Genomic DNA, 13,563 nt, shown 5'->3' with positions numbered 1-13,563 from the left:
GGAGAAAAGAAGAGGGGAAAAAAAATCACTTTTTTAATGCAGCTTTTAAAATAGAAAAGCAAAAAAAAATTTTTTTCAGCACTTAATAGGCCTCCCTTGCAATTTTAAAACTGATTTTCAGAAGCTCATATATTCAAATCTCCAAAGTCTATTTGAAGGCACATCTGAAGGTGCACCCTGCAACCTGTGTGTAGCAAACTCTTTTGAATCTTGTCCTTGAAACAAAAATTAGTGCCCCATGGGAGCTCAGCAGTGTAGACAACCACTAACTGCAGAATGACTGAAAGCAGAGCTGAGAGTCCTTGCAGCTGGGAGGGAGAAGGGGATGAGAGAGCGAGGGAAGATGAGAAAAGCCTTCAGGAGCCATTTGGGAGACACTCACTGGGAAGAAGAAAGAAAGACATGCACTAAAAACAACAGAAACACAGGTGGAAATGGCCTACTGGGAAATCAGGCTGTCAACAAACAAAAGCCGAAGGCCAGAAAGCAGTTTCAGTAGCAGCCCCTGCTAACAGGGCTTCAGTGTTCAGTAAATAAATTAGCAGCAGGTTTGACTGTTTGGAAATTAGTAGTGACATGATGAAAGCAGCAAATGACTTGCTTTTATCTGGAGTGGAAGCACTAAACTTCCAAAGAAATCTTTGCCTGTATTAGGAGAAGCAGAGATGCTTATATCAGCTTAGACTTGAACAACAATAGTATCAGAAAAGTTTCGTTTCATTTACCAAAGGCTCAGAACTTCGTTTGCAACTAATGAAAGCTGTGTCCCTCTGGGCTGCTTCTGACAGCATTTCTCCTTTGAATAGTTTATCATTTAGGAGGTAAAAATAACATAGGTTAGGTAGGCAGATAGACAGACAGATACCTGAATGTTTGAAAAAAGTAGAGCTGGGACATTAGATCAACTCTTCAATTATTGCAAACTGGGAAAACTCCTCGGGGAGAAACTCCAGTGATTTACTTCTGTGAGAATCTGATTCTGTTTAATTAAATGGGAACTAAATGAGGGGCTGAATAGTAAACACTTCAGCACGTGCTTAAACATTCAGCAAGTGCCAAAGTCCTATTGATTCCATTGAGATATAATTTGCTTAAGCACTCCTCCCCAGTAAGGGTTCCAACAGAATCAAGGCCTCAGTTACTGGAGCTGAATGTTTATCATGTCAGAGGCATTAAGAAGGGGCTCTTTTCCCACATCCTCATCTCTCAGAAAGATACTTGGATAAGGAGTATTTGCTCCAAAGTGAGCAAATATTTACATAAGCTGTGCTGAGTGTGCTTGATGCGGCAACAGGTCCAGGAGGCAATCTGACACACATAGTACAAAGCAGGGATGTCTTGGGTAGTCCTTTCATCTGGTGGGTCCATTCCACTGTCACAACGTGCGTGGGTCCACATAAAACCTGAAATAGGAACTTTTTCCCTAGCACAGACAGGCCTGGTGTGTCCATGCTGCCTTTGAGAAAGGCACTGCTATATCTGTTGCCCATCAGTTTGGAACTGGTATGTGGTAACACCATGAAATGCCAGATGTAAAGAATCACAGATCCTCTAAGTAGTTTGGGTGTTGAATATACCCCTCAAGTCAGCATTATTTTTGCCTTCCCTAAAATTCCTGCTCTGAGACTGAGCTGGCAGCTACCAGCCTCATCCCAGCTCCCTGGGCAGACCTGAGTGCTTTCAGCTAAGTGTCACAGATTCTCTTTCCCATGCCAATGAGGCAGGATCTCCTTCTACCATGCCTGGCTTGTTCCATAAGTTCTTACCATCGTGAGAGGTCAATTAGCCCTCATGTTTCCAATAAAATGGCCGGTAAGTAGCTGCATCCCTCAGGGAGCAGAATGCAGTCCAATACCGCTTAATGCCTTCATTACGGGCCTGATGATGGGATGAAGTGCACCCTCAGCAAATCTGTAGATGACACCAAACAGTGTGGGGAGCAGTTGATATGTCAGATGGCAGGACACCCTTCTGAGAGACCTGGACAAGCTGGGGAAATGGGCTGGCAGAAGCCTCACAAAGTCCCAAAAAAACAAATGCAAAGTCTTGCTATCTGGTGGGAGTGAGCTGCATGCAGCAATGCAGGCTGCAGGCAGCATCTCTGGGAAGCAGCAAAGTCAAGCACAGCCTGGGCTGTATTAGCAAGTGAGCAGCCAGCTGGTCTAGGCACGTGTTCCCCTCTATTTGGTACTTCTGAGACCATATTTTCAAGGCTGTGTCCAGTTTGGGGTTCCCAGTTACAACAGAGGCATGGACATACTGGAGCAAATCCCCAAAAGGCCATAAGGTTGAGTTGCTGAAGCTGAGAAACTGAGGAGCTGAACTTGCTCAGTCTGAAGAGGAAAAGATAAAAGGGAGACTGTATTGCTGCCTGCAACTACCTGACACAGAGAAGATGGAGTGAGATGCCTCTTGGAGGGGCACAGCAATAAGACAGGAGGCAATGGACGCACGTTGGAACAGAAGGAATATCAAACACAAGGAAGCGTGGGGGGTTTTACCATGAAAATGATCAAATACAGGAGCAGGTTCCTCAGAGAGCTTGTATAACCCACACCACTGGAGGTGATCAAGACTTGACCAAGGCACAGCCCTGACCACTCTGATCTAATAGAAGCTGTTCTGAGCCCATGATTCTGTGGAAAAAACCCTGACAGAAATGGTGAAGATTATGTGGAGCTATGTGATAGCTAGCACAGGTCTGTGAAAGGAAGCTCAGGCCCAATTATACTGAGAATTTAATTAATTAAGGCAGACATAACAGTTGGATTTTTAGTAAATTGTTAGTTTAGTTCTACACATGAACTCAATAGGAAAGCTGGAGTTGCATAGCCTGCATAATAATACAATAAGGTAGACAAAAATCTATCCAACAGCTAGGAGCCAATGAGTTATCATCAATGGCTTTGTGTCAAAAGAGAGAGAAGTATCAATTGGTCTCCCACAGGGATTGATACCAGAGCCAGTATTAATCAATATACTCATTAACTGCACAGAGAAGAATGTAAATTCAACAACCACTGGATCTGGAGAAGATTCAAAGGAATGGTGGGGATGTGGCAAAGGAGGTAGATGGCATATAAGAAATAGGATTGTAGTCAAAAAATGTGTATATTTTATCAGATGAATGAGCAACATTTAATATTTGTATATTCAGGGAAGAATTTTAGAGAATACAAATATAAAATGTGGTGGGGATAATGCCTAAAACCATCCCTTCTCAAGGGCCCCAGGTTAGCCAACTGCTTATTTCTCGCACCATTGCAAAAGGATGAGGCAGTGTATGAGTTTTGTTCCATTAGAAGTCCTGCGAGACCATGTGTTAAATTACCACTTAACAATGTGCTTGGTGTCAGGTGTGAAATACCGTAGCCAAATGTCACAAGATATTTTGATTAAAAAAGATTAGGAGAGTCACTAAAATTCTGTGAAGACTGGATTCAATCCTAACCTATGTGCTTCACTCTGACTTTGATTAAAGAGATTAAAATATTTAAGCGTGTGGCAGATGGAAACTGCACCAATGATGATAATGGGACAAGATTTGACTTCCCACAGTTTGATACTGAAGGTGATATTTGTAATACTTTTTCTCCCTCATCTACTCAAATCTTCCTCATTTTCTGCACCTTCTCCAAACCTATCCCTGGGATTTTGATGTGTGCATCTCTCTCTATATACACGTATATACATTTGCTCAAAGATCATGTTGCTTGGTGAAGGTGTGAGTTGACCCAATAGATAGACATTAAGCCCAAACGAATTGTCATATTCATCTAAAATGTCTCCTGTATCACACAGGTCAGATCATTTCCCTGCATGGGTATCTCAATTTTTAGTTTTTCAGAGAATATAGTAAAAATTCATTCTATATTTTAAGCCTTCATCTGTTGGAGAACGCATGACCTCCCTTGCCCAAATGTTGATGGTGGGTTTATACATTCCCTATCTGAATTGGCTGTTGTAGCAAAAAAATCAGAATTTTTTTTTCCTCACATATCTACCCAGTGTTACCATTTAACTCCATAATGCATTATAACTATCATTTTTGTAAAATATGCTTATAAACTAGGAACTTATATTACTCTCATTTAAACCCATGAAAACTCCCATGGACGTTAGTGTGAACAGGACCTGATATTTATTCATCGAAAGCTAGAACCGTGTGATGGAAAATAAGAAATCTTTTAAGCCACAGTTCTTAAGGGTATGTTGTGTGGTGTTTACTGTTCAACACATCAGAGCCTCATGGCCATATTAGTTGTATGAATGGGATAAGATTACTTGGGCAATTTTCCTCTACATTAGAAACAAATCACAGCTAAACCTCTGCTGGCTCCATACATTTTAAATTCCCATTTTCTCTCACTAGAACAGAAAAATAAATACATAGATAGCTGGCCAAACTTAGGAAGTGTTCAAAGCAATCAAGTGCAAATTCCCTCCTGTTAAAATGTGAACAAAACAGAAAACCTTTGACTGAGAGGTAACTTCAGAGATAAGTAGTTAGATAGATGCTATAGACAACAAGACACAAACAAATTAAATCTATTCCACTGAAACAGTGATATAATTTCCCTCCAGAGACTAAGACTGACAAAATAAACAAAGAAATAACATGTTTCTTAACTTGTGAAATGTGACAGTCAATGGCAGATAGCAAAACAAAACTAAACAGTGCTACAAGTTCTTAGCGCAAACATGCTGTTCAGAGACGATGCAGTTCTATTTTTCTTTGACTTCGACCTCCTAATAACCGTACTTTTTCACACTTCCCTCCTCTGAGGTTTTTCATCCCCTTTCCAGCATGGTCTTCCTGTTTAAGAAACACACTGTGTGTTTATTTTGAGGGACAGACTGATGGTGGAAATTAGCACATCTGGGAAAGACAGAGCTGTTAGTCTGGGGCTGTAATGACATCTCTGAAGGCTCTTTGCCCAACAAAGCGTGCAGGGACATGCTTCAGTTTGGCTTTGATGGTAGATAAGACCTTGCTAAATGTTGAGCACAGACTGCAGAGCTTTGAAGGCACATTGGTGCCTTCAATTGAAGTCACATTTGAAGGACATTATTGTTCATTTTAAAGTGTTATAGATCTGGGGCCGAAGAAGGCAGCGTTGGTCTACAAGCTGCTCGGTCATCAGGAAATTCTGCCAACTGAATTTTCAGGCTTTTCACAATGACAGAAACCTCTATAAGGTTTCAGATCAATTCTGAGGCTCCAGCGTCAGAAATTGTGCCACGTAGCATAATCTAATGACTTCACAAATCCAAAAGAGTAAGAGAAACTTCAGGCACTACTGAGATGGCCATACTGTAAAAGCAAGCTCTAAAGATAGAAGCAAAAGCATGAGCATGCCAAAGTGCAGCGCGGCTCTAATTTTCGTGTTACTCATAGCAATCATTTTTCCACGAACAATCTGTATATGTCACTTACAAATATCTCATTTATCCCCCATCCTTCATATGCACATAATAATCCTTTCACTTTATTTTAGTTGATAGTTTGCCTTTAAAATGTCAGGTCTTTTCCCCTCTAAGTTACAAATTACTTTTGTACCTAAAAGTTTGTAACTGAAAATATCTTAGCTCAGAGCCACATGACTGAAAATGGATTCTTTTGACTCAACAGGTGGTCAGAAAACAGCCCACGTCTCCAACTTCCATCTCTTATTTAGTGAAGGTGAGGTTCTTCTCCAGAAGTCTAACCTTAAACACCTGATTTAAGCAGCTTCCTTGCTCTTTGCAAGAGCAGCTCCAATGGGCACCTCATCTGGCTAATGTTCCCCAACACCTTTATTTCAGCCTAAAGATCTCACAGGAGGATCCCACTTGCCAAGATCTCACAGGAGGATCCCACAAGACTAACCTCTGACTCATACACTGGACCATGTCTCCTCTCACTACTTCTTGAAAAGTCTAGCAGAGAATCTGGTCTCTGAATGGCCAAAAATACAAAGCTGTCTGTTACTCCGAAGAAGGTAAAAAGAAACACAGAAACATAAAAAGAAATACAGATCATGAAATGTGAAGCAATGTAGAAACCACCAGGCTGGTGGAAGGAAGATGGAAGTGAAGCCAGCAGGTTCACTGTCTGTTTCTGACCAGCATTTTGTGGGAAAGTGGTAGCCCAAGATCTGTTCAAAAGGCCAAAGATAGCTTGTGGAGTGTTGTGAAAGATGTTGTATTTTTTCAATCAAAAATTTTATGACAAAGCTGCACGGTGGTCTCTGAGAAATTATGAGTTTTGAAAGTGGTGAAGCTTTCTCCAAGCTTTGGGGCTGGGGCAATGCAGGCCAGCTGAGCTATCAAAGAACACTCCCTTTCCATGTTCCTCGAGAGAGCAGCTCCTGCTCGCCTGACTCCACTTGCGAAAACAATAATGGAAAACACACAACATGAAACACAACAGCCACTCATTTAGGAATGATTTCTCAAGGGTGTTGAGTCCAGGTGGCTTCCAGGAACTTTGGCGGAGCAATTTGGGTTTGCAGCATCCTGGGAGCTCTCGGCATATAGGGCTGTCTCTTCTGCCACTAAAGAGCACCCACTGTACATTTGAACGAGACTCTGAGGGTGTTCTGCAGCCTATTTCCCTGTTAAATAGTAATTCTGAATTACATAACGCCACACTCCTTTCCAGCCCTCATCTGATAACAATAACAAGCTCTGTATCTTAGAGACTCGCACATTTATGTTGGCACTACTGGAAATACTAACGCGAACTGAATCTCTTCTGTGTTCTCAAAGACTAACAAACACCATTCATTTCCTACAGATTAGTTTCAACCTAACAAGCGTTTTGTTGAGCCCCAAAGAATATTTCATTTATTTAGATAATGCTGATTGCTCACTTACGAGCGGCAGCTCATTCAGCAAGAACTAGACTGTTATAGCTCTGTATTTTTTAAAAGAGGGAGAAAAAAACCAACTCAAACAGCAACTTGGAGATTGTATTTAATACTCAAAAGACAGCACGTCGTTATGATAAGCGGATCTATCGCTGTGAATAATGGAGAAGGTTTAGTCACACAGTGGTACAGATACACTTAGAATAAATATTTAACTGCATGTTTTGAAGAGCTGAAGCATGTTCTAAAACCCCCATCCAATGGCTTGTGCTCAGTGCCATCGCAGCACAGGATGTGTATTGCATCAGCATGCCAGGAGCGACCACGCGTGAGGGTCTTTGCAGAATATATGAAATGTGTGCAGGAAGATGGGCAGAATTATTCCCTGAGGGAAGCAGACAAGAGGCTATTCTGCATGGCCACAATCCTACCACTTCATGGAAGAGCATGTCCACCCCTCTCCACCTCTCCAGCCTGCCCACATGCTCACCCTTTGGGTCAGGCATGCAAAGCTCATGCCAAAAGAACGGCACGAAGCCAGCCTGTGGTATGCCAGGGGCAGGCAGGTTTCCCTCTGAGGAGAAATGTTCAGCCAAGTTGGAGGGGGGAAATCAGAGGAGGCAAAAAAGAGGCATTTGCTGCACTTTCTATCCTCCAGCAACTCCTGTGCCAGATGTATTGGTCACGGGCCAGTCAGCTGCATTGAGCTGACGGGACTGAGCAGCCAGAGAGAAGCTGCTGGGAGTGTGGGGCCGCCAGCACTGCAGAGATGAGGAGTGTTATGGGCTCCCAAGGCCCGTTAGTCCCCCAGTAAATCTGTCTGGCATTTGCCCCTTCCTTCTCCTGCATCTTGAGTTTCCTCTCAGTGGAGGCTTGGGTACTCAGCTACAATAACAGCATGATGGGTTTCTAGAAAATACGCACATTTTCCACCTTATTGCAGTGGCACTTAACAACCCATAAGATTTAGTAAACACATAAAGTCATTTGGTATGAAAAAATGGAACTGAAAATTGGACTCAAATGGAAACTTCAATGGGAAATTTATTTATGAGTGTGGAAACCATGGGTGCAAGGGTGAGGAGCTGGGCTAGCATACAACTGGGAACAGAGAGTGATCACAAAGGAAAAGAAAGAGAGAATGAAAAACATAATTGAGGAAAACAGAAGTTAAAAAAAAAAAATTTGTGAGAGCCTATCCTATTTTTCTGCAAGGTCTACTCTTTTCAAGGGTGGCATTACTATTGCTAACACACAAGGAATAGGTTTCCTCTGAGCTAGAAAAACATTTGGATTTTTTTTGTCCTTTTTATTAATCATCGGTGGTGTGGGGAGGGGGAAACCCCCTGAGAATTCAATGACAGGAAAAAAAAAATGGTTTGTGAAGTCAGACTCAGTTTGCGTACCTAAAAAGCAATATGATTGATTTGCAAAAACCTCTAGCTTCACAAAGTTCTTCCATCTCTAATGAGAACTAACAGCATTTTTGTCCAGCTTCCCTGCAAAATATTGTTCTAGTGCTGAATCCATCAACAAAAATGGCTAAGCATTAGCTTTCTTAATGGCCTCTGGTTTCACTTGCCAGCAGCTGCAGATGGAGTGGGCTAAGCAGGGCTGGGGCTGCAGCGTGCTGGTCTGCTGTAGATCTCAGCTGCATTTTGCTGTTTTAGAAGTAAGATTGAGCAGTGGCTTTTTAGGATACTCTGAACACAACTTGTTTTAAAATCGCAGAGTGTTTCTAGCTCTGGTAAGGCACAAGTGTCTAATCCAGGTACAATTAATGTAAATTGTTCCTCAAGTGAATTTTGTGGTGAATATGCAAAATAAAGTAGAAGTATAATAAACAAAGGAAGGAAAAAGAAGTAAAGAAGGAGGCTGTGGTGAGAGGTTTCATTCCATACTGACAGCAGAAGTTGTGATTTTTTTTTATTCCTTTTTTATCTTTCTCTGTCCTTTGAGTGTGTGATTACAAAATACCCTCACCTCTACTTGCCTGCAAGAAAATACAACCTTCTCCCTCCCTCTCTGACTGCTGACATACCTACACAGCACACACGAGGTGATCTCAGCACAAAGGGCCTGGTTAGTCCCAGCGAGGAACCCAAACAGGCTGCAATGCCTGTATTTGTTATGATCTGTGGTGCACCTCCCTGGCCACCACCCTCCTTGTCTGCACACTCTCTCACCCCTCTCTTTGAAGAGAAGTGTGACACAGCTATACTATACTCCCAACAAGGTCTCTGGATGAATTTGTTATTTCCTAACTTTCAATCCCAGAAGAAGCAGCCTGAAGTAGTCTGGTAACAGAACCCTGGTTTTGGAAGGTTTTTCTGCTCTGCTTTGAAAACCCCTGAGATTAAGACACTTTAGATCAACTTGAAGAAGATGCAAAAGCCTGGGGACTGATACGAATTTATGCGAACTTCTGGGACCTTGTGAGATCTGCTTGTTCAGTCACAGCGCCAATAATTTTCCATTTAACTGTGGGCTAAATAAAATTGCCTTCCAATCACCATGCACTGGGACTACATTTTTTTCCAAGACTACATTAATGTTCTGCCAGGGACTGCTGGGCAGCTGAGACTGGCAGAATGAATTTAATCTAAGCACATGAAACAGTAATTCTAATGTCTGCTAGTAAACAGAGAGATTAATAAATATCCCTCAAGAACTAATATCTAAGCATCCTTCTTTCACCTTTATTACGATTTCAGACCCAGAACTCATAATATTAGCCTCCACAGAATTTGTTATCTGCTTATTATGAGAGAAAGGTGTTCTAGGAAAAAAAACTCTTTTCCTGCACTCAACAACTTCTGGATTATAAAAGAAAACAGGAGTGAGATGAACGTGTTTGAAATGTCAGTTGCAGATGGTTCAATGTAGTGGCATTCCTTTTAGAAGACACTCATGCTTTGTTGTCTGCATTAGTCTGCTCAGATATTTTTGCATTTTGCATTTAGCTTCAAAGCCTACCAGGGATGAGCACTGTGCCCTCTGCAAATGGATGCTGCTCAAGCAAACTTCACACCAGTGAAACCAAGAGCATCACCGGGCCTTTGATGAGAGCTTTCGAACTCATCTAACACCAAACAATTAATCAAGAAGAATATGTACATATTTCCATATTTCTGCTAATAAAATATGCAGAAATATTTGTTGCTTTTCAGACTAAGTAAAAAAGTAAGTATGTTTTCAATGCTCAGCAGAACATCATCATTAACAAAGAGCGGTATGGAGGTTTTAAAATGCATATGAAAGAGTTGACAATTGTCACAGGAAAGCAGAAATCCAAAAACAATTTTCTGGTAATCAAAGATAGCATTATTATAGTATCACTGACATCTCCTGCACTAAACTTGTTTCTCTAGCAGTTATGGCATGCCAAACTTAATATGCTAATATTACTTTCATTATTAGATGACTACCAGGGTAGGAAATGTTCAAGTCTTGACAATGTAGTGCGGGACACACCTCAACAGCAAAATATTTCATTTTGATATTTTAGATATCATATAAAATGTGTAGATAATTTGAATGTCACATCTGTTGACTTTCATTTTTTAAGTCAAATCCCTGAAGAATTTATAAGGGTTTATGATGAATGTACTTTTATATCTGTTGTCTGTGTAAATCTACACTGTTAAAAAATAATTTCTAAAGAAAGACTCATGGTCACAAACTTTTAGTACAGATCTATATATAGGAATAGGAGGTAAAACTTGCTCACTTGTTGCTTGAAGTGTTCATTCTCAGCCCCCAATTGTTAAATATCGAACTGAAGGAGTTCCTGAAACATTGATAAGAAGATGAAAATCTTTCCCTAATTTGCAGTGAATTGTGCTAAAATCCACGGTGATAGACAGTTTGCTGTAGACCCTCATAGTTGCTGAAATGTATGCCTAGTGGTTCGTACCTATCAAAAGGAAAATTAGAATAAATGAATATTTAAATATTTAAATTTCCTATGATATGTTTGAAGTGCATTTTCACAGCATTACCATCAGATTTGAGAAACCAGGGCTCAATTGGTTACAAACTCCATGCTGAAGGGTTTCGCAAGCCTCCCTTCTCCCCACCTTCTCCTCATTAGCAATTGGAGTGGCTTTTAGGTGCCACGGTGTAATTGTAACCAAACCCGGGCTGCACCCGCCCTTCTCTCTGAGCATCCCCTGTGGTTGACCTTTGGCAGCCAGGAAAGCAAAGTGCAGAGGAGGCAAAGGGAAGCAATCCTGAGTTGTGGAGAAGAAAGGGGATATTGAATAAGCTGCACTGCTTTCTCCGGAGGGTTTGATGTCACAGGCATGTGCAAGAGGCAATGCTTTCTTTAATAAGGTTATATTTTTTGTCGAGGTAACTAAATGTATCTATTGACAAACATATGTGTGCCTCATACTCGATTGTGTGTATTTTCCATATCCACCCATACATATGAGTTGGCATCTCAGTTTAATGGGAAGTGTACATTGAATTAAAAGGCCCTGTACAACCACACGTGAGAGGCCCTGTTCTGTGCAACAAAATTAAATAAGGTGTCCTCATGATATGGCAACCTGAGCGTGGCAGAATCTAAACATCCACCTAATCTAACAGTTTCCTAATATCATGACAAATTAGATTAGCTGCCACAAAGTCCCCTTAGGCTCCATTAAATAAAAAAAAAATAAAAGAAAAAAAGAAAAATAGAAAAAAGAAATAATCAGCAAAGGGAAGAAATAAAATTTTACACTGAATACTTTTTTGCTGCTTATCTTACAAAATTATTATTATTCCCCTTCTTATTTACTTCTATTCATCAGGGTGATGTGGGCAGATTGTGAGAATGCCAAACATTCTCCAAAAACTGAAGAGTAAGCAAAAAAAAGATCTGCTCTTTAAACCCTTCACAGTTTATAGCCACATTTACATAACATTAAATAAGTCAACAAAGGCATCATTAGCTCCCATTAAAATATGAGCGAAGAAATTTAAACGAACAAGACAAGCTAATTGGTAAGTAATGTTGTGTATCAAAAATTATGACTATAAGATTCCAAAGTTAATGAGAGGCCCTACAATTGTGTTTACTAAATGTTTAAAAATTAAATTAAAGGTGAACATGGAGAGCCAGAAAAGTTTTCTTGCTGTCATTTGGGCTAAGTGCGAATTGTGAAGGTTGACGCTGCTCTTTCACAGTCTGAGAGTCTTTGGAGTCATCAGCCCATCATTTGATCCCTGTCCATCAGGCAGATTAGGCCTCTCATTGCCCAACAGCACAATTTCCCACTGAAACAGCAATGTAAGCTGTGATACCAAACAGAAAGATCAGGTACAAGCCTGTTGTGAGTCTGCTCCTGCAGGTGTCAAAAGCTGCCCATCCTGTCTCACCTGCCCATTGAGTTTGCTCAGGTGTTTCAGGAGGAGGTAGCAAAAGTCACTGTTTACTGTGTCATCAAAAAGGAACCTATTTCTGCTGCCAGAGCTGGGCCTGACCCTCGCTGAGCCAGCTCTGCCATTGCCACACCCAGCACTTGGCTAACAGGAGCCAAGTCGTTTCCTGCTGGTCTTGCCCATATTCATGGAGTAGTCAGGACTCTTCTACTCTTTTCTGAGTTGCAGACCACTAGCTACTCATGCTTGCTGACCACAGTTGCCTTTAACCAGCCTTTATTCCACGAAGCTCCATCAGTTTACTGGCCACAAGTTGAAAATCATTACCGAGACTGCTTTTATCTTTACCCCTACTAGAATCCTCCTCAATTGCTGCATTTCAGCTGTGCTCTACTCCCTTCCAAAAGATAGAAACCACTGAGTGGAGATACAATCCTGCAGTGCCATTAATGAGCATAATTATAGTGCCACATTATGCTGTCCCTCTTGCTAATTGGTCATTCATTTGCCATTGCGCATGAAATTGCAGGTGTTATTGCCTTCTCGATGCTTATCTGAATTTGCCACGAAGCACCAATTCCCTTCTGTTTTATTTCTCAGTCCAGTGGGATCAGTGTGTGCTTAAAAGGGGAGGATAGGACTATCTCATATGCCCACGTGTGTGCAAATGGGTTTCAGTAACACCCCACAATCAGATCAGTATCATATTCTCGAGCACACAGAGCTGTTACAAATACACCCATTGATCCTCTCCTGCAGGGAAGTTTTGGAGATGCTGGCTAAAAGAGCCTAGAAATAATGGGTTTTTAAAAATCTAATAGTAATTGCAATAGTAATTGTATTGTTTTAAGTGGATGTGTTTGGACGTTTGGCAGCAAGGGAAGTTTTGAGAGAAATAAGAACCTCATCGTGTTGGAATGCAACTAATTGTTCAACCATAATTCAATGCAACCTTATAAAACTTGTGAGACAAAGCTGACATTCACCCGTTCTGGACAGCAGCTTGCTACAAACTAGCTTTAACCCAAATAGTATGACTTCTATGAACATATGAACAAGTGAAACCCCCGAATTGATGTGACAGAATTTTTGGTTCACTGGGAGACAGAAAAGTCTTGCAGATATCTCATGCTAGTTCATAGATTTACAGTGACAGAATTTCCTCTGCTGTCTCGAAATCTCTCTTGATTTATTGCCCTTTCCACTAGTTTACATCCATCTAATCAAGGAACAAAAACAAAACAGGGGCATCAGTAAAAAAGCAGGTACCAGGCATTATGTATGCATCAAGGATGTGTACAAGAAAAATTGTTCACAAGCAGTATGTCATCCTGAATCAGGA

The sequence above is a fragment of the Empidonax traillii genome, unplaced genomic scaffold, assembly GCF_003031625.1.
Source record: "Empidonax traillii isolate 1590-97213 ecotype Southwest subspecies unplaced genomic scaffold, ASM303162v1 scaffold495:size1017845, whole genome shotgun sequence".
In the NCBI taxonomy this organism is placed as follows: Eukaryota; Metazoa; Chordata; class Aves; order Passeriformes; family Tyrannidae; genus Empidonax; species Empidonax traillii.
The sequence above is the reverse complement of the archived record's forward strand: the minus strand, read 5'-3'. Positions refer to the sequence as shown.